This window comes from Anolis carolinensis, chromosome 3 (assembly GCF_035594765.1).
Source record: "Anolis carolinensis isolate JA03-04 chromosome 3, rAnoCar3.1.pri, whole genome shotgun sequence".
NCBI lineage: Eukaryota > Metazoa > Chordata > Lepidosauria > Squamata > Dactyloidae > Anolis > Anolis carolinensis.
The window spans coordinates 199,006,539-199,027,929 of NC_085843.1; the positions used below are offsets into that span (position 1 = coordinate 199,006,539).

The window sequence follows — 21,391 nt, forward strand, 5'->3', positions numbered from 1 at the left end:
AATAACTATGTTGTGTTTAGATTTATATCTCTCTTCCACTGCTGTGCCATGTGACCTAATTTCTTGTTTTGTTTTCTCAATAGTCTAATTGAAAAGAAGAATGAACACAATATGCTTTAAACACTTTTAAAAAAAATGTGTACCTTAATCAGAAGGCCATTCATGCTACAAAATTATAGCATCACAATTTCATTTTAAATGCTGTGGCAATAGCTGATGGAATCTTGGAATTTGTAGTTTAAAAAAGGTCAATTTCTCATGGAATATTTTTACGCACCAAAATTTCCAATTCCAAGATTTCATTCACTGGAGCAATAGCAGTTAAATGGAATTATAGTGCTATGATTACATACTGCGAAATAATAATAACACTTTATTATTTTCCCCCCTTCTCCTCAAGGGGACTCAGAGTAGATTACAACATACACAAACACAGGCAAACATTCAATGCCTTGTTACAAACGGAAATACAATGAAACACAAATATACAGACAAAGACATAGGCTTCTCCTTTCATTTCCGGCTCTAGAGGCGGTGCTCATCTTTAGCTCTGGGGAGGTGCTTTTCTCCATTTCCAAGCCAAGGAGCCTACATTGTCGTAAACACCTCTTAGTCGTGTGGCCGGTGAGATTGGTTGGAGCATCTTTTTGCCTTTTCCTGCTGAAGCGGTACCTATTTATCTACTCACATTTGCATTTGTTTTCGAACTGCTAGGCTGGCAGGAGCTAGGGCTGACAGTGGGAGCTCACCCTATCTCACAGACTTGAATGCCCAACCTTCAGGTCAGAAGATTCAACAGTTCAACAGTTTAACCCATAGTTCAGCAGTAGAAGTGTTTAACCCAGTGGTTACCAACCAGTGGGCCACGAGAACGAAAATCCGGTCCGCGAACCTCCTTCCTATTTACTTTATTTTATTTATTTTATTTCTGCTCCTTTCTGCAGACCACATCAGCTCTAGATTATTAAATATGGTTTTCTGTGGGAAAGCAGATGGCGACTACTGGATGGCATATGTTCTGTATTAGAAACTAGAGCTGAAGTGGCCTATCCAATGCAATTTTCTGAATCAGCACCCAAATAGCCAAACCAAATCTAAAAATGACCAAAAACTGATTCATAACCCTTTTGGTACTAACGTTGGAGAGTGGTCCCTGGTCAAGTGAGTCCTGATCAAAGTGGACCCTGGTTAAGTGGGCCCTGATAAAAAAAAAGGTTGGGAACCATTGGTCTAGAGTCAGCCACATACTCTGATTTCTACATGGTTCTACAGGGCTTAGAACATCTTCAATCCAGTCAGACCATCACCTTACCATCACTGATGCCATTGCAGACGGCCACAATACTCCGCGAACGCTCTTGGCTACTTTGGGTGCCCCGCACTGATAGCAGAAGTGTTGGCACTACCAGGAAGAAGGAGGGAGATTTTTCAAATGTTCTGATATTTATTCTAATTATCTTATGGTTTTATTGTTTAATTTGTTTTTCATGATGCTTAATGGTAGAACTGATTATGATGTGTTTTTTTTTATCAATTCGGCTTGTTTTGTTTCTAGGTTTTTTTGTAACTGGGTAGTATTACTTTTCTCAGAGAGCTAGTTGGAGTACTGTCTTGGGGTTTGGGAAACCAGGGTTTGCATTACCATTCAGCCATAGAAACTGGGTAATCTAGAGAAAATCCCATTTCATATTTAGAGGAAAGCAGTGGCAAACTTCCTCTAAATAGCAGCACCATAACTTGGTATGAACTTGAAGGTATACAAGAATGACAACAAACTGTATCCAATCAAGATTTCTCACAAATAATTGAAGTGATGTGTAACTAATGTTTCACACGAAATCTTAGTTGGACACAAGAGATAAAGCTCCAATATATAACTGAATTTAAAGCAATACAGAATTTTATTTTTAATGAATAGAATTATAATATTTTAAAATTCTTCTCTTTTTCTTTGCAGCCTATAGCACCTTCTTCAAGTGGGTAAGTATGGTCAATCATTTAACAATTAATGACCAGCATTTTCAAATTGGGTTTAGATGTTTTTAAGCATGAAATGTCAGATTTTATATGAACTTAACACCTTGAAGTTATTTATATATACAGATGTCGAACTATGTTTAAATTTTATAGGTCAGCCTATGTGGAGATAACAAACTATATTTTGTAAGCTAACTTTTGCACAGTATGTAATATTAGCATGTGGTTTTTCCATTAAATTACTGACTTGAAATTAAGGTGTTGCCTGTCTTAGACATGGCATTTGAAACCCGTTAGAAATATAGTGTCAGAAAATGGTAGTGATGGCAGTTGTTTCCTACACCGATTTGCTCCTTGCTAATGGCTAGAAAATGTGTTCTATGTTGACAGAACTGTGCTGCTTTCGTTATAATTGTGTTGACTGCATTTAGTTTTTAGGATCAGAGTTTTTAAAGTTTTTAAAAGTACAAGAGTCAATAGAATAATAACTGTACATAAAGAGAAATTTGTAGAGAGCATCTTTCTTTACGAGGTATCTTCATCCACATGTGTGTACAGGAAGAAAGTTATTAGAAGTTACTAGATAGAGTAGTATTGGAATTGCCAAAGTGGGCAAAAAACTGTAAAGTTTTTTAATGTGAGAAATAAGCAATGAAACTATGACAAAAGATTAATGAAGATAGTTTGTTGAAAGGGCAGCATTCCCATAATCAGTGTTTATGGGTAGAAAAAATACTTACTTACTTAGGCGATCCCTCGTTGTCCGAATATGATTATCTTCCAGGCGTGGTGTCCTGGCGGTGGATGCATACGTAGGTGACTGAGAAGCCCTGTTCTTGACCCGCATGTTTTTCCACTGTGAGGATGTCAGTATCCAGGTGGAAGGTGGTCCTGATCAGGGTTGGCTTTACGTGCCTTCCTCTTGGCATGTTTCTCCCTTTCACCCTCCATTAGAAAGAATAAGGAAGGAGTGGCAAAAACTGAGAAGCTGCTCAAAATGTGATAGAGGAACACAAGAGTTGGACACATATCTGAGGGCACTCAGACACATAAATAAACCACATTGGTAAATGTGGAGATAAAAATGAGTGGTATTTCAGGCTTCCTCTTCTTCTTCTTCTTCTTCTTCTTCTTCTTCTTCTTCTTCTTCTTCTTATTATTATTATTATTATTATTATTATTATTATTATTATTATTATATAATTAAAATCTGGCAATGTCTAAGCTCATTTTTATGAGTCCCAATCAGAGAACAAAAGGAACATGGGGTAGGTAGGAATGTGTTGTGTTGAAAGCTGGCTGTGGGAAATCAACAATCTGGCAAATTATTTGCCCAAGAAAACCCATGAACTTTATGTGGTCACCATAGGTTGGCAGCTGATTGGAAGACACATACAAACCCACAAAGAAAGGTACCAGGGGTGGGCATCTTCTAGGTTTTGGGAGATAGCATTGTCCCCAAGGGACATCTGCACAACCCTCACTTTGATTCCACCTCCTATTCCCTTAATCTTCTTTTATTTGAGAAGTCAGAAATGCTCACTACTATCTTCTAATGAACATCGGAGCAATATTGTCAGTGCTGTCTTTGGCCCTTTTAAAGATTTTTTTTTTTTAAACCCAGTTCAATCAATTGTTGCTGTTTAACAAAAGATGTCTGCTATTCCTAAAATTGCCTGAGGAAAGTTTTTCAAAACATATTGAGGCTGACCTGCACACCCACTAGATGTCCTCGTAAGGAATTTTTGGTCAAAAATAAATTTGAATAAATTATTCAAAAATTGGGGTGGACACCGGTAAAGTAAAGGTTTCCCCTTGACATTAAGTCTAGTCATGTCCAACTCTGGGGCGGGGGGGGGGGGGGAGTGCTCATCTCCATTTCTAAGCCGAAGAACCGGCGTTGTCCGTAGACACCTCCAAGGTCATGTGGACAGCATGACTGCATGGAGCACCGTTACCTTCCTTCCAGAGCAGTAACTATTGATCTACTCACATTTGCATGTTTTCGAACTGCTAGGTTGGCAGAAGCTGAGGCTAACAGCGGGAGCTCGCCCTGCTCCCCAGATCTGAGCCACCGACCTTTTAGTCAGCAAGTTCAGCAGTTTAACCTTCTGCACCGTCTGGAGCTCCTATGTGCCATCGGGGTGGGTATAGAAGCCTCAAAAAAGCTTTTGGGAAAAGTGGGATATGCATATGCATAACTTGTGCAGCACACATGTTCTACATTTGTAATAGTATGATCTATCAGTTATACAAACAATTAACTGGGAGAAATTGTGGCCAAACACTGGAGAACAGGCAATCTATCCATGAATGAATGGTGGGCCAGAATATGGAATACATGGTTGCTAGAAATACTCTCATCAAATAAAAGAAAATCACATGAATGCAACAAAAGTGACAAGTTCATCACAAATTGGATGATCTTTATACGAAATAGATTTCATCAATGAAGACTCTTGCTTCCACCACAGACTTTGGACTGACATTTTATCATTGGACTCCGCCTCTTCAAATATTGCTGGTCAAGCTATCATGAATCCACAAATTACTTGTGATATGTTATACTTCCTGTCTACATTATATACTCTTAGCAGATTGACACCTGTTTGGTGTCAAAACCATCTTATAATGCTATGGTTCTTACGATTATTCAAAAGGGGGGTTAACTGGGATAAACAATTGCTTTCTTTGTGAGAGTTTGCTTTAGTGGGTTAGTTTTCCTGAAGAATGACATTAAGGCAAGCAGTGGAACATGTAGGATCCTAATAGGCTTGCCATTGGTTGTGAGTGCAGAGTGCAAAGGAGTACCTGAATTTTAGTATTCATAAGTGGTGCCAGTGCTTGACATTGAATTTTCCCTTTGACTGTTGAACCCATTATGTTCTTTGGACAGTGTGATTGATTCATGGACCAAACCATAGAAAGGCTTTTGCATAGGCTGGTGTCTATATGCCTGTTGCCATAGTATGTACTTGGTTTTCACACCCAAAATAATGTAACTCTTGTATATCTATCCTGTTGTCCTCTGCATTCAGTCTTTTACTTTACATACTTTTTCAGAGCTCATTTTCTCAGCTTTCTGCTTCACTACTTCTCCATGCCATTTGCAAGAAAGAGTTTCACTACAAACAATGCCCAGGTATCTGAATAGGTGTGTTTTATGATGTGTTGATCTATATATGCCTTGGGCAGTTTCTGCCAAGAGTCATTACCTTGGTCTTGGAGTAATTTATTAACAGGTGTTCCCATTGAAAAGAGGCACTAAATGAATTCCAATTTTTTTAAAGATTCAAATGAGAGAGGGAGATGAGCAGTACCCTTGTTTTAAAGATTTGGGTTTTTTTGAGGGGGGTGTTTTATGTATTCTTAAGGTTGCATATCATTTGAATATTTTGGGAAGAAGAGTAACTTATAAATATTTTAAATAAATAGACATGTAAATAGTGATAAAATGGGCTTTGCTGGTACTGCCCCCCCCTCCCCGATAGCCAACCCAAGACTTTCTCTTTTCCGAGAATCCCACACTGTTTTGTAAGGGAAATCTCATGTCAGTGAAATGCATAAATAAATCTGCCTACTGCTACATTTGAAAGCTACAAATTGTCTTGAGTTATTTTTAATTTCAGTTATATTTAATTTTTGTGCAACAGACATATTTGTTTCACATATGGTGCTTTCTTATGTCATTTAAAAATTGAATATACTATAAAGAAGAACACATACCAATTTTAAAGGAATGGCTATTGAAAATTAGGACGTATGTACAAATTTCAGCAATGAAACAAAAGTAGCAGGTCCCTCCCCAATATTTTGCAAACATTTTGATCCAAGCTGGGACTGATCCATTCTAATTTCAAAAGCAATGAATGACTGTAAAACCGATTCCTCTTTAGCACACATGGATACTTCATGTGATTTCTAGAAGGTAAAGGACTATCTGCTAGAGTCAGATACAAATTAGTGGATGTGGTGGGGCAGATGTAAAATCACCCTTACACTTTTGAGGATTTATTTGTGGATTTGAATAATACGTTTTCTCAAGGAATCTCTACATCCTCCAGAACAACTCCATGACCAACTTCTAGTGGAAGTTAACTATACAGTCATGCTGGAGGATCTAAATATTCCCAGAGAGGACATATCTACAGGTATTTATAGGTTCCCCAGAACAATTCTATTGGAAGTCGCCCATAGTGTTGTGCTGGAGGACCTACCAATTCCTAGAGAAATGTTCTTGTCAGTTAAAAAATAGCTTTTCAAAATTTACTGTTTTTCAACTTTCACTTCCCCTAACACCAGAAAATGTGGAGGTTAGTACATATAACTGAGTAGAATGACTTAACAGAGTGTCTATTAGCAGAAATTTGGAATGTTGGCTCATATAATATTCATTGTTGTCTCATATAAAACCTCAATTCTTGATTCCCTGCTAATCTTTGTTCATTTTAGCAGTTTAATTTAAAGGCTTGGGAAACATTTGCTATTGGTAAACAATTGGGAGTTAAGAAAAATCCTTGGGGATTTTCCAAATGAGGAAATTGTGTCAAGAGTTGTAGCATTTGTGGCTTGTCCTGGATAGTTTTCTGGCCATTCCCAGTGCCAAATGCAACATTTTGTTCTTGCTTTGTGGCGTGTTTCTTTTTAATTTTGAAGTGTATTGAAACAATCATAAATCACTATCTTATATAGTATTATCAATGAAATTGCACTTTTAAACTATAACAGTATAACTTTGATTAAAAAAAAACCAGAGGGGAGAAAATTTGGCCTTTGATCCTTAAGACTATCACAGCAAACGTTGGCCCAAGGTATAATTTTTTTTAAGTATCTTAGTACAGATGCAAAATATTGCAGCCTCTCCATACACACAATGATCGTGTGTGAAGACAACAACCAGCAGAATTCAAGGAACTACACACTAACAAATACCAGGTGCTTTAGGCTGTGTTTTAGAGGAACTAACTGGTGAAACCACCTCTGAATATTTCTCGCCAAAGAACACTCTATGAAATTTATGGGGTTGCCATGAATTAACTGGAAACTTGAAAGCACATACATGCACATACTGCAAAAGCTTGCACATCTTTAGACCAATCTAGAATAGTTCATAGAGATCAACTGCAAACCATCCAGAGATCCATCAGTAAATCTTAACATATTCATCTAGAGAACACTTTGGATGTAATCCCTGATCTAGAAAATACTTGGAATCTGAGGGCCCTTCTACACTATCCTAAAACCCAGAAGGAACTGGGTTGTTTTAACCCACTTCTGGGTTGCTGTTCCCACCCTGAACACAAACCCTGGGCTTTCCCTTGGGAAAGGTTGATTCAGGAGAGCATCCAGGCCCCATTTTCCCCTCAAAAACTTACCTGCAGGCTTGCCAGCAGCAAAACCCTTTCAGGAGTTTACTCCTGATACGAGAAAACAACGTGTCAGGAGGTTGGGGAGGAGGGAGGTAAATTGCTTCTCCCCCCCCCCCCCACCTCCTAACGCGACATTTTTTCTGTGTCAAGAGAACTCTCCAGAGGGGCATTCACTGCTGGCAGACCCCTCGGATAAGTTTTAGAGGGAAAACTGGGAGCTGGGGGAGTGAAGAACTGAGAGCCTGAAAAACCAGGTTGGCTGTGTGGATTGACCCCCAGAACTGCAGAAGTAGTCCCGGGAGATGATGATGATGATGATGATGATGATGATGATGATGATGATGATGATGATGATGATGATGATGAAAACGAAGAAGAAGAAGATAAAGAAGAAGAAGAAGAAGATTATTTTTATATCCCGCCCCATCTCCCCAAAGGGACTTGGGGCGGCTCACATGTGGCCAGCCCAACAACATACAATAAAATACAACAGTATAAAATACAACAATATAAAATACATAACAATCACAGTAGATCAATAACACAGCTTCAATAGAGTAAAAACATAGCCATTAAAAGAGGCGATTACCAGGGCCCTCACCTGGAAAGATCTGGACCTCATCTTAAGATCCGGATCTTTCCAGGCGTTTTATTAATCTAGAGAAAACTGGGAAATCCCAATTTTCTCTGGATTAATTTGGTTTAACCTGCTGCATCATTTGGATGTCTCAGGTAAAATTGAGTTAGGTCCCATGTTTTGGGCCCTATCTGGAAGGGCCCTGAGTCTCTGTGCTTTGCAGATAGCAACTTGTACATTTTATATCTATTTTTCTTTTCCTACTTGGGATTTTTCTTTGTGCCTTTTTCACAATGGAAATTGCATGCACTTTGCATATGCATGGAAAACTTTGTGTGAGAAACAGTTTGAAGGCTAGTAATTTCTTAATCATTGATCAGAATTAATATTTCCTATTCAAGTACTAAGAGGAAGTCTTTCCACCATTGAACAAAATAGTCCTTTCCCAGACAATTCTGTGACTTTGAGCCTTTTGACTATGTATCATATAATAGAAAATTAATATAGCACTCAAAAGTCAAGATTTCCATTCAAAAGACTGTGGGAGGAACGGAAAGAGTTTGGGAGGTCAGTGTCCTGTCCTTTTAAAAGGAACTGTGTTGCAGTAGGACCAGGATTTTCTGAAACAGAGTTGATGATAAAGGATTACTTCTAGTTAAGAAGCAAAATGGACCTCAACATGTTGGGCTCGCTGTGGAATAGAGCTGGTTCAAATGGGAATGAGGTAAATGAGTCCATTAGTTTGCTTGATTTAATGAAATGTGTAGTCTATAATAAAATGCATGGCATGTAACTGAATACAGTAAATGCATATTTTATTCATTGTGAACTTATATAGCACTTTATAGCTGTCAAATAATTTTCAAAAAATAATAATATTGCAGAACAACATGACTATTAAAATTTAGGGCTTGAGGAAAAGATATGTTCCATTTAATATTACCTATGGTTTAATCCTGTGGGTGTTAGAGGCTCCTCTGAGAACAATAAGGCTTCTTAAAGTGAATGTGTATAAGGATATAGGAATAGCCAAACAGGAGAGTATTGTCAGTGTCAAGAAATTGCTTCATTTTTAACTGAATACCCAGAAGAACATACCTTTCTGCTTATATCAGTGGAACAAAGAAAGGTTTTGCAAGAAAAAATGTTTAGTAATATTATATGGTGTACTGGAATACTGATCATTGTGGTTAGCAGCCTCTAACTTAGAAAAATATATTTTCCTATTATCTTTTTATGTGTATTCAAGTTATTCATGTGGTGCTGCGAAGAAATCTGCTGTTGGTCTTTTTTACAAACAATAAAATTGAAATGTAAACATTCTCATACTAGGAAGAATACACACACACACACAGGAACAATGAATTTAAGACTAACTGTCTTCATCTCAAAGATAGAATTTACTACTGGGCTCTCCAGGAAGGGTGCAGTATAAATCATTTGGCTTGTTCCACAAGCCTGTTGTAAAGATAAACTAAGGAGAAGGAAGGCATGTACATCATATTGAGTTCACTGGAGGAAAGGTGGAATAAATAGTATGGATGATTAACATGCAGCTTTTGAACCTGAAAGAAGCAGTCCATGAAGTGTGTTTGGTCTGACATCCAAACTCTACTTGTTGGATTAGATGCTTTTAGTATAATACGACACTATATCTATAGGTTTACTTCCATATTTGGAGTGACCACAAACTTCCTAGGTGCCACCCATTACTGTAGAAGTGGGGAATTTTTGTCTTCCAGATGTTAAAGCTATTGTTCCCATCGTACTTCATTGTTGGCCAAGCTAGCTGGAGCTGATGACAGCTGCAGTCCAACAAAAAACTGGTGGGGCCATAGGTACGTGAGCCATATGTCATTCTTGTCTTCTGTCTTTCTGGAATCTTAGAAATAGACCTGTCTACACAATTATCTGAGATTCTTTAGCTCAATGGTGGCCAACTCATTTTGACATATGGTATGTTACTAATGCAAATTAATAAGGACCGCTGCTCCAATAAATTGTTCTTTGAAAATTCAACTATCCCACACTTTAGAATAAATCTTCTCTACAGCTGTGTCAGCAGAATTGTGTGAGAGGTTGGCAGGAGTACAAACCAAACTGTTTAATCACCTTCAAGGTTGTCATTTTCAGGAGTCCCACAGAGTTCCATATGTTATATCATAACAAGCACTTTTGTCACAAGTTGTCAAGTATAACTGAAACTAGAGTCTAAACCCTGGACGTTAAACACATATAATAACATACTCTGTGATTTACTTGTGGCCATAGCAGTGCCTCCCACATGAAAAAAATTATCAGTGCAGAGTGTATTTTCCCCCTAATTGCTAAGGGACTGCAAAAACTGTATTTGGTTTTTTTGAGTTAAATGATTATGCTGTGTGAGATATTTAAGCCCTAATTGCATTTCACTTATGTAAAGCTCTCTTGAAGGTTGATAATAGGGACCATTTTGCCTACCTTTCATATTGATTAATGTGATTGCATTTCCAGAAATAAACTGCTTAGCTTTTGACTTGAAATGTGCACACACATTTAAACCAGTGTAGCAGAATAGCTTTGGAAAGAATATAAAGTCCACATGGAAACCAAATCTTTCATTTTGAATCATTGGCTAGAATGTGGGGCTGGCCAACAACATGTTGCATACGGTGTTCATTGAAAGCAAATATCTCACAAAGTGGGTCTATAAATATAACTTTACAGAATTTACCAGATCTGGCTTATTTGCACAGTTAAAGACTTTAACATGCTTTAGGTCTTTTGTGTATGGAGAAATGTCAATAGACTAACATATCACTTTAGAACATAGCATGCATTGTTCTTAGGCCCTATATGAAATCCAGATTATCTGATTTGAACTGGATTATATGGCAGTGTAGACTCATATAATCTGGTTCCAAGCAGATAATATGGATTTTCTGATTTGATAAACTGGATTATATGGCAGTGTAGAAGGGGCTTTGCCAAAATGGTTATTTCCTTAAAACATAATTTAGCATCATTAGTGTTCTAAGAAACATAGCAATAAGAACTGAATGTGGTGAGCAGACTTTAGCTTAATACAGACTAGATTAGGCATGGGCAAACATTTTTATCTTGGGAGAACTGGGCCTGGAGGAAGAGCAGTTGGGCACACACCAGGTGGGATGGGCCTGGGAGGGAGGGGCCCAGGAGGGGTGGGGCAGGGCCCCAGCCATCCTCAGGTTGTCCGGCAGGCATAAGGATGGGGCTACTCACTCCATCCTTATCCCGGGAGGAAAACGGGACATGCGGCGATTGCCCCGATCCTCCTCCCCAATACACCTTTCTCGATCTTTGTGCAGTTCTTTCGACATTATGCCAGGAGGAGGGACAAACAGGCAATGTCTGAGAGCACTCTGGAAGGTTCTCAACTTCTGTGTGTCTTCCTTGAACCGACCTCCCAACATAAGGACAGGGCTGTCTGCACTGTCCGGGAGGAGGTGGTTGAGAGTGCTCCAGAGGGCTCTCAGCTGCTGCATCCTTATGACAAGAGGACAGAAAAAATCAGGAGGGCCTGAGTTAAGCACCTAGGGGGGTGCATCCATCCCTGGGCCTTAGTTTGCCCATGCCTGTACTAGATGGAGGTGTTGCTGGTCAGTACAAAAATCAACCTGGGAGTGGGATCTTAGTGTCAGCTGGATGGCCTTGCAGTCTATCTAAAAGATCAGGTTTGTAGATTGGGTTGCTCATGGAAAGGTTGCTGTAGTGGCGAGGAGTGTCTTTGCCCAGCCTCTGCTGCTGGGCTGGCAGTGCCCTTTCTTGGGCAAAGCAGATCTGGCCACAGTGGTATATGCCTGAGGGCCCATCCAAATAGGCCCATATCCTGAGACCGGTCTTGGTTTTACTGGAGGCGTCCAAATGATGCCTCCAGAAAAACTGAATTAAATACCTGATAAGATCTGAATCTTATGATAAGATCCAGGTTTTGTCAGGTATGGTCCCAGTATGAATTTGGCCTGAGGACTGTATGAATTCGGCCCGAGGATCCCTGGGCTAAATCCACACAACTATCTCAGACATTTGGGCTCCAGGAGCCCAAAAAACCAAGAGGACACCCACTTCTCCCCCCAAATCCCTCCTCTGCCCCCTTCCCCCCAAATCCCTCCTCATGCCAGGAGGGTGTGAGAAGAAACTTAATGGCGGCCAGGTAAGTTTTATTTCCTGTTTATGAGGGGCTTTCGGGGTGGCTGTGTCATCCCGATTGTATTCGGGATGGTATATAGCCACCCCCCCCCCGGAAAGTTTGGGGTATTTTTTGGTGGGCATGGGGATTCAAATCTGTGCCAAAGCAGATTTTTAAAACCACTTTGGAGCAGATTTGAGGTCTGTCTGGAAACACCCTTAGTCCACTCTTGATTAGACTATTGCAATGAACTGGGCCGCTCTTGATAGGTGTTTGGAAGCTTCAAGCTACAGCAGAATTGAGCAGTGAAATGAATGTCAGACCTACATTTTAGAGACCATATTAAACTAATCTTTTAAAAACCTACACTGACTTCCAATTTGCTTCTGAGTTCAATTCAAGGCGCTGGTTTTGACCTGAAAACTTTAAATGACTTGAAACCATGATATCTGAAAGACTACCTGTTTCTTTAGTTCAGAGTTTCTCAAACTCTGTTCCTCCAGGTGTTTTGTACTTCAGCTCCCAGGAATCCCAGCCAACTTACTAGCTATTAGAAATTGTAGGAGCTGTAGGCCAAAGCAGCTGCAGAAGCAGAGTTTGAGAAACACCGCTTTAGTCAATACACATAACAAGTCTTCCTCTGTAGCAATGTCTTGAGTATGGAACTTCCTACTCAGGGAAGATTGGCTGGACCCATCACTCTTGAGCTTCCGGTGAGGAGCCAAAACAGTGCTCTTCCTCATTGAATTCAGTGTTTGAAATGGTTTAAAACTGGATTCAGTGATTGTTTTTAGATTGCTTTTAGGAGTTTTTAAATAGTATTTAAATGTATTTTTTATTTCTGCGCTATTTAAGTGGGCATATTTGTTCACTACCTTTAGAGTCCTTGTGGGCTGAGAAGTGATACAGAAATATTTAATGCATTTAAATAAATAAATACAATTTAAATTGATCTTAGCCTGGAGAGTTTATCGTCTAATTCAGGCTGATGTGATAATTATGAAAGGCAAGATTCAATAAATAAAGCACACATATGAGACAAAAGAAGAAAAGGCTATTTTATATGAGTCTAGGTAGATTACCCATATTGATCTGTAGATAAGTCAATCCAAGTTTTTGAGCTGATTTTCTGACTAAAATTTCTGGATTTTTATATGAGTAAAATGGGTACTTCTACTCCATTGCTTTAACCAATTTTTCTTCGTTGTGGCCCACTATAGAATTGAAGCTGGGTAGGGAAAAATGGTTTAAAGCAACAGTGCTCAGCAAGGTACAGTGGAGTCAGGGGAACATTCCTTCATCTCAAGAATGGATCCTCAAAATAGTTAATAATGTCAGTAAACCAGATTGATGTATGTAGAAACTAAATCGACCGTAAGGGAGAAATTTATTGGAGTGTATTTTTTATGTGTTAGTTAACCATGAATCTTTTAGCTCTCTTGCTATTTTGTTTCTATTCTCTGTCCTAATTCATATTAGAAGATATTAGAAGATTTATAATTCTCTCTTTTATAACTTGGGATATGCACATATATCACATGTTTGTACAGTAATTTCCTTTGTATTAATGTCAGCTAGAGGTCGGTTAGAAGGGAGTCGTGTAACTGAAAGGAAGTGAGAAGTAACAAGGGCGAATGACATCAGCTTTTCTTGTTGCTGTGCTTCCTAAAGCTAATGAATAATAGGGGAAATTGAATCTTCTCTGATGTTTAAAAATGAAACTTGTTTTACGTGCTGAAGTGTAGGTGACCCATTTGGCACAAAGTGATCCTTGGAAATGGTGCAGCTGAGAGGCACAAAGTTGTGTAGCGTCTCTCAGCCTGATTCTACAGTTTGTTAGAGATGATATTGGAAGGAAGCATGTGTATCCAAATTAGCATATCTGAAAGCAGAGAACCAACACAATGAGAGATCTAACTCCCAAGGGAATCTAGAGATCTATAGTCGGCCCTCTGTAGGTAAAGGTAATGGTTTTCCCCTGACATTAAGTCTAGTCGTGTCCAACTCTGGGGGTTGGTCCTCATCTCCATTTCTAAGCTGAAGAGCCTGTGTTGTCCGTAGACACCTCCAAGATCATGTGGCCAGCATGACTGCATGGAGTGTCGTTACCTTCCCACTGGAGTGGTACCTATTGATCTACTCACATTTGCATATTTCTGAACTACCAGATTGACAGAAGATGGAGCTGACAACAGGAATTTACTCCACTCCCCGAATTCGAACTGCTGACCTTTTGGTCAGCAAGTTCAGCAGCTCAGCGGTTTAACTGCTCTGTCACTGGGGGCTCCTTGTCAGCCCTCTGTATCTATGGATTAAACAATCACTGTCTTGAAAAAAATCCCCCCACGCCAAAAAGCAAACTTGATTTTGTAATTTTATATAAGGTACACTATTTTATTATGCCACTTGGGATTTGAGCATCCATTGATTTTAGTAACTATGTAGAGTTCAGGAACCTAATCGCAGCAGATACTGAGGATCCACTGTATTTGTGAAACTTTTTCTTCTGCAATTGCCTGGGCATATCATGTGGACTTTGTGGATGAAGGATTGTACAGTTTCAAAGGAGGGCCCGAAGAGTGGCCTTGCTGTCTACAAATGGGCTCTATCACCCCTTCCTTTTGTATATGTGTGTGTGTCTATATGTATATTATAAATGCAAAATGTAAGAACATCATGAAGTAATCACCTCCAAATTCTTTAATAAGATTTAGGTGCATCATTTGACTGTTGTACCTTGACTCTAGAAGCCAATTCAAATCTCAGATTAACCATGGAAACCCAAGTGATTTTGGGCAAGTCACACTATTTTAGAGGAAGGCAAAGGTAAACTCTCTCTAAACAAATCTTGCCAAGAAAACCAATGCTAAGTTTTCCTTAGGGTCACTATAAATTGGAAAGGAATTGAAGGAACATAAAAGCAATAGTGCATCTAATTGTCATTTTATGGAATTCAGCAAATAGATGAAATACTATCTCTTTAGACTATCTTGCAGGTCTGTTACCAATTTTGTAGAGATTTTTTCACCAGTGCATCATGCATTATTGATTCAAAAGAGGTTAAAGTTAGTCCTACTTTTTTCAACTTTAAGCCTATTAAATTCTGCCAATTTATCAGGAAATCTCTAGTGTTCTTCCTATTGCTTGTTGTGCAGGGAATGCATATGACACTATCTTGCCTGCACATCACACTGGCATTTTAAATAATTCAGGATTCAATTCACAGTGCTAAGTCACCATCTTGTGAAGTTATTGCAAATTTAAACAACAAGATAAGAAAATATATATCTCCCTGATCATGATGCTTTAGTGTTCTTTTTACATACTTACATGTCTGGATTACAAGCTAAGTGCAGTATTTATCATTGTGGCCTATGTTTTTGACCTGCTTTTCCTCTCAAAATTATGACAAAAAGATGCAACTTAATACATTTTAGTAACTTATCTCTATAATGCCATTTACATAAGTACCTTTCTTTATACAACAAGTTGTTATCAACCAAAAAATATGAAATTTAACAAATCGGAGCAGTAACTGAGAAAATGTACTCTTATTAATGTATGACACAATGATCATCCTGAACATGTTTGTTTTTATTGTCATGGCAGCAATACTAGCTTCCTGGAATATTTGATAGCACTGAAATGATATCTGCTCCATGGAAATCCTTCGTTTTTCAATTTTATTTGTATTGTGGAATTTCCTATTTTATTTGGTTTCTTCCTTTGAGGCTTAGAACCTGATGCTGAATCCTAAAATTTGAGAAAATTGCTCTTCCATGGATATTTGGTATATTTTTTAAAAATAACCCATAACCATTTGTACCTAATATTTCTTTGGGTGCTGGTTTGAACAAGAAACAAAATGGCATATTTCTAATGTCCCAATACTTTTGAAGGCACTTTATCCTGTCTGATCTTGGAAGCTAAGCAGGGTCAGCCCTAGTTTTGACCATCAATGAATGCTGTAGGCTATATTTCAACAAGAACAGTGGCAAACTACCCCTGAGTGTTCCTTGCCTACAAAAACCCTATAAGATATGGCCAACATAGACTGAGAGACAATCAGAAAGAACATAACACCAATAATGGGGATAACACAAATACATAGTGACAAAATAAAACAAATATCATGTTCTGTTTCTTGCTTGCATTTCAGTGTATAGATTTAGACTGAATCTAATATTTACCCCCAAAATATTAACTCTAACCAAGAAGAAGTTTTATGTGGCAAAAATTGTCCTGAAATGGAAGTAATAGGGAATAATGTTAAAATTCACACTTCAATAAATATGTTCGTTCAAGCATCTTTAATAATCTCTGATAATATACAGCGATGTAATAAATGTGGCACTAATTAACTTAAGGCTGTAAGGTGAGCAAGGTGGTTAAACTATCTTGTATTTTAAATTACAGCTCCTGGCATTTAGGATGCGTAAGTTAAGACTTGACACAATGTAGTAATTAGCTCAGACTTCATAATTTTACGTTGCATTTTCTGATAAGACTGAAAGCTTGTATTCCTTAATGAGGCTTTATATTAAAATTATTAAAATTATGTATCTGATTTGTTCTGCAAGCTTTACCAATGAAAGCAAATTATGTGACTTAACATTTTCAGTGATAATGGGAAGCAAAGCTGTACGTGCAATGACTTTCACTGAAACATAATATTCTTGTTTAAAAGTACCATAGAACCTAAATTGTGATGAAGATATGTTTTATGGTTCCCATAGAATTATGGTACATAGCCATTGTTACAGCAAGATTTCCCATGAGTAAAATCCAATTGGAGTAGGTTCTTGGAGTAGAATGCTGTACATGTTGTCTACAAATTAATATAGCCCAATAATGAATACAGGACATTTTAAATATGTTTAAATAGGACACAGCTTTATTTAACTCGTAAGCATGCTAAAATGAGGAACACATTAGCCTTTTAGTAAGAATTATCTGTTTCATCCCCTATTCTTAAGGGAAACGCTGACAAAGTGCTCCTTCAGTTACTTGTCAAGGGCAGCTATCGAGGGCACCTAGGTTCCAAGTAGCTACAGAACAATGTCAAGAATACAGTTTCTGTGTAAAACATATCCTTTGAAGGGGGGACAGAAAATGGGTTGTCTTAGTAGAAAGCAATTTTGCTCCAAATGCAGCCTTTGCATGTTTTGCTCCCGGAAATATGTTTTACGTGCAAAACAATCATGGGTATATTTCTGCAAAGAATTTTTTCCATTCAGTCCCGAAATGAAAAAGAAGCTTGCAGCTCTATTTCTTTTTCTTATAACAACACACTTTTTCAACAAGGGTACAAATACTCATGGGCATTCTTCATATCCCTGATGACAATCACACTGATAGGGGCCCTGCCTTAATGTAGTAGGAACAGATGAAGAAGGACCCTTGCCTTATGCATGCATGCAAGTTCAAAAAACCTCTGCCCAACCCTGGCATATGATGAGTAAAAAATTCATGCTGTTATAGAGAGTAGTTGCTTACTGCCAAAATGGCACAGGAACCAAGAACCATCTTCATATGCTCTCCATAGTTTGCTTTCACTAAGCTTAGAAGTGGTCCCTCCCTATAGAGGGAGCAGCAGAAGGAAGCAACAATAGGATGATTTAATCATAGTTTTGGAATTCTTGATACATTTAATGATCAATTTAAACTTTGAAAATGCACCAGCATCAATGCCTTCTTTCCAATCCTTTCACTGTTGAAGCAGATTATATATCAGGAGAATTTCCCTATGAACATATGGAAGTATAAAACAACAATGAAGTGAAGGCTAAACGTAACATGAATGTTCTGGATTTTTAGGGTCCTCAGTCTTCATGCCAGATTAAAAGATAACTTATTGGCAAAAAGGTTGTACATAATGCTGTCAGCAGTAGAGATGTATATGTTCCAAAACTTGTCAAAGAGAAAGTGCCATAAGAATAATCACTAGAAGGAATTGTAAAATTAAAGGATATGGATAGCTTGAAATGGAACCAGTGCAATGTCTATCTGCTTTCAACTTCAAAATTTGGTTTTGCCCACCAATGAACTGTATTCTTGAGACCTTTCACTATTTGGCTATCCTTGCCTTTGATTTTTATCTAGAATATGTTACTTTCTGATCATTGAAGATCCTGTAAAATTGCTTTTAGTGTATCTCTTAGCTATGTTATTATTCTCTTATATTAGAGCTGATACACACACACATGGGGGTGGGGGTGGGGGTAGATTCCCATGTATTTCAATGAAACATGATCTTTAGTAACCGAGTTAAAGATTGTAATCTAAAGTATGTGAATTCGTATGTACTTTATGGGTCTAATTTCAGAATGTAAGCTCCTTCCATTTTTCTCTAAGTCTTTCAGATCGATAGTAGTAAATAAGAAAATGAATAGTGATAATGTTCAGTGAGAGGCCTCTTACTAAACATTGAGAAAACCAAAGCGCTCTTTCAGTAGGCACCAGTCAATCCCTCTGCAATGCTAGAAATACAGCTTAATGATGTAATGTTAGAAAATGTTGACAATTTCCACTACCTTGGCAGCCACCTCTCCATAAAAGTCAACATCAACACTGAAATACAACACCGCCTGAGCTCTGCGAGTACAGCATTTTTCCAGAGAGTGTTTGATCGGGACATCTGTAGGGACACCAAGATGCTTGTTTATAAAGCCATTGTCCTCCCAACCCTGTTAGACGTCTGCGAAATGTGGGCCGTCTACAGACGTCACACTCAACTTCTAGAACAATTTCATTAGTATTGCCTCCAAAAATCCTGCAAATTTCTTGGGAAGACAGGCAGACAAATGTCAGCATGCTGGAAGAAGCATTGAAGCGATGATCCTCTGCCATCAACTTCACTGGACTGGCCACACTGTTCGAATGTCTGAATACTGTCTCACAAAGCAGTTACTATGCTCCCAACTCAAGAATGGAAAATGGCATGTTGGTGGACAGGAAAAGAGATTTAAAGATGAGCTTAAAGCAAACCTTAAAAGCTGTGGCATAGACACCTAGAACTAGGAAGCTCTGGCCCTTAAGTGTTCTAACTGGAGATCAGCTTTGACCAACAGTGCTGTGGAAGCCAAGCCTGACCAGGACTGCCTTCCATCTGAAGATTGATGTCCTAATTGTGGAAGAACATGTAGATCAAGAATGGTCTCTACAGTCACCATTGCTAAGTCACTACACTTGGAAGACAATCATACTCGGACATGAGTGATTGCTGATGAGTGATGATGTTAACTGTAATGACACTACATTAATTAGATCTTTTTTCTTTTCCTAATGGCTGTTTTGTCTTGAAATCTGATTTAACAGTCCATATAGAGAAAATAGTTCTATTCAAACTGAGCACAAGCCATTTTAGATATATATTTTCATTTATTAATCTGTTTTAGAGAATTACTGTTTTGAGAAATATCTGTTGTTTTTTTTTGTTTTAAATCTTTCAGGCAGAATTCCTTCTCCAATTAAAATGAGAATTAGGACGATCTTGCTGAAAGCATATTTCAAAAGAATATAAATGAACTACTCTTATTCAGACTAATAGCTTTAGTGTATAACAAGCGCATACACAAGATTAAAATTGCAGATAGAAATATTTTGCTATTAATTCAGCTTGTTCAAAATAGCTGTGTGCAAATGAATACTGGAAATCTGGAATATTTTCAGTACTTTATTATAAGTTTTAAAAAATCACAAAGACAAAAAAACAAGAATTAATTAATGTAAATGTTGTGACACTTGTACAGTGATTAATAACATATCACACATTGCCACATAATTCATCATTAAATTAAAGAGACTGCTTTTAAATTATGTTTTTATTAGAAATATTTCTAAAGATTGTTTAGTTTCTAAACCAAAGACAGGAATTGTGTATCTCTAAATATTGTTGAACCGCAACTCCCAGCATTCTTTATGCTAGATGACTACGCACTTCCCGACCATTAGAAGTTATGCAATCCTTTAACTTTGTAGTGAAGGGATGCAGAAATTGTAGCCCTCTTGATGTTGCTCATTTGAAACTCATATCATCCCTCACCATTGGCTATGATGTCCAAGGCTGATCACCTTTGTAGTTCATCAACATTTGGCGGGTCATATATTCCTCACTTATAATCTTGGCAGAGATTGTCCTGAAGTACTCAAAGTAAAATTGGACTATGTGAATTCTGAATTGAATCTATAAACTGAGGAAAGACACCTAGTCTCTGTTCGCAGCTCATTCTGCTGTTGATTCATTCATGAGAGGAACTGAGAGAAAAAAAGTGCTCACATAGTATTTTTATGACTCAGAAGGAAGGAACACTGGTAATGTTGGAGGAAGTTTCTTGTAGGTCAAGTGCTCAACATTGCTATTCCTTGGCTTATGAGAACACCCTGCTTCACACCCAGTATGGACTGATAATGCGGCAAAATCAATATGTCTTTATGCATTCTAGCTAAGAAGCCTTTTTAATGCTTAGTTGTTTTTGCATGCTTGTGATTTGTTCTGGTTTTTTTATTGCGTAAGCTGTTTTGCATCCTAATATTGGGGAAAGGCAAGATATAGATTTACGACAACAGCAATAAAAATGGTTCTGAGAGATTGAAATGTCCCTTCCACTAACCACCTCATCATACAGGGCTTTTTTGGCGGCATACACTGGTTAAGCCCTAGGTCATTCATGGAGCCAACTGGCTCCTATCAAATGATGCTAAGGAACATCCAGGTGATGCGGGGCATGGGGCAGTAGGTTCCCTTTGCCCCTTATCAAATGATGCTGAGGAACTTCCAGGGGGGCTCCGTGGAGGATCTAGGGTGGAGTAGGCACATGCTGCTGCAGCAACATAGGAGCCTTCCCGTGTTGTCTAGGAAGCAATGGAGGGAAGTCCTGCAGTTGATGCTCCCCAGCCCCCCCCCCCCCCCCCCCCGCTTGGGATGAGCTTCCTTAGGAGCCAGGCGATTCGGGACATGGGGCAGTGGGTTCCTCATCTCCCCTCAACAAGGGTCGCCGGATTCGTTACAGTCCGTGGCGATTCTGGTGGCCGTGTATGAGAGCATAATAGATGCTTTCAGGATACCTGTCATAATTAGTAATAATCTGTATTTTGACTTGTTCTTTGTTTGGGGGAGCTTTGCAAGGGCTTCTGGGTCTAATTCATGTAGATTTTATGTTACTTAAGTGCATGGATAGGAACCATAAAGCCCTCTAGATTGGACTTTAGCTACAAATTGAGCATCTATTCTCCAGAATTTCCAAATCCAAAATATTCCCAAATCCAAAATGGTCCATAAGAATGGCAGTGATAGCGACACCTTTGCTTTCTGATAATTCA

At 38.4% G+C, this 21,391-nt stretch overlaps 1 protein-coding gene across 1 annotated transcript in view; it reads left to right on the plus strand.

The window, feature by feature from the left end:
* Positions 1–21,391, plus strand: part of ptpre (protein tyrosine phosphatase receptor type E) — a 192,517-nt gene that overhangs the window by 70,748 nt on the left and 100,378 nt on the right. The window contains exon 2 of the mRNA XM_062976075.1: positions 1,958–1,980. The gene's annotated coding sequence lies outside the window, so the exon portion shown is untranslated. The remainder of the gene's footprint in view (positions 1–1,957; positions 1,981–21,391) is intronic.